At 41.4% G+C, this 1306-nt stretch overlaps 1 protein-coding gene across 2 annotated transcripts in view; it reads right to left on the minus strand.

Moving 5' to 3' along the window:
• The window catches only part of LOC117123177 (solute carrier organic anion transporter family member 5A1-like), a 26380-nt gene that overhangs the window by 16803 nt on the left and 8271 nt on the right, over window positions 1-1306 (minus strand). The gene's annotated exons all lie outside the window — the stretch shown is intronic.

Genomic DNA, 1306 nt, shown 5'->3' on the forward strand with positions numbered 1-1306 from the left:
CGATAGCGCTTGCTAACCGTTAGCGTATCCGGATACCGCTAACGGTTAGCGCTAACCGATCGGGCGTTCTCACGCAGGTGCTAACGGTTAACGCTAACGGTTAGCTCCCGATCCGGATACTAGGGCTCTCGTGAGAACCAGGCTTCTATCATCAACCAATCACACGTACGCGCTTACAATTTCCAGTTTCTTATTGGCCAGTGATTCGATCATCATATTGTTGGTATCCGGATCGGGATTTTCTCGCATGGACGCACGGCAGCTAACGGTTAGCAGGATCCGGATCCTGCTAACCTTAGCTGCCGTGTGAGAACATAGCCTGGCTATTTGTAATTGGTTGATGATAGAAAGGCCCTCAACTTGCTAACCGATAGCGCTTGCTAACCGTAAGCGTATCCGGATACCGCTAACGGTTAGCGCTAACCGATCGGGCGTTCTCACGCAGGTGCTAAGGGTTAGCGCTAACGGTTAGCTCCAGATCCGGATACTAGGGCTCTCATGAGAACTAGGCTTGTCGGTTAGCAGGATCCGGATCCTGCTAACCGTTAGCTGCCTGTGAGAACATAGCCAAATGTGGGTGTTATGCAAAGGGTTAAATGATTAGTCCTACCTTTGACCCTTATATTATGGTAGGATTTTCATAACTTCTCCGAAACTCGATATGAGACTAAGCGTTGCAAAGTGGATCCACTGTCAAAAGAGGTGCTTACCTATTATTACTCTAACCACACAGTGGCAAAGCACAGGTAAATTAAAACTAGCTGTAGTAGAAAATATAATAAAAACAGCTATGAAATGAAATAAACCAATTTCATTTCAATATGTAGGGCTCGCTCATTTTCCCATAAAATGCGAGTTGGACCCATTTCGTTTTTTATTTTCACCATAGCTGAGTACAAAGTGAAAACAAAATTACGTGAACTGAATATCAAATAATATATTTTTAATATTCATATGTATGTATTTTAAATTCTGTTTCTCCATAAATTGTGAAGTCAGTGAAATTGTGACTCGAGCCTGCAACTCCACCTTGAAAATTTATTTTAATGCCATACCGTGCTAATTCATGGTGATTTCTTTTATTGAAGTCGTCCGTTGTAAAATAAATCTGGTGTATATTACCTCTGTCTACTGTCCAATTCATCTGACCTCTGTGTTCTCGAATTTGTTTAAGTTACTAATTCTACTTGTTAAGAAAATCTTTAATCTTACTCTCACGTGTCTGCACAAGGGTAGTGGCCATACTTCAAACAGAATTGATTGACTAGCAAAAAAGAGGGTAATCCAATTTATTCATGTTTTTATG

This window comes from Anneissia japonica, unplaced genomic scaffold (assembly GCF_011630105.1).
Source record: "Anneissia japonica isolate Jap-2015-1 unplaced genomic scaffold, ASM1163010v1 scaffold560_len657749_cov147, whole genome shotgun sequence".
In the NCBI taxonomy this organism is placed as follows: domain Eukaryota; kingdom Metazoa; phylum Echinodermata; class Crinoidea; order Comatulida; family Comatulidae; genus Anneissia; species Anneissia japonica.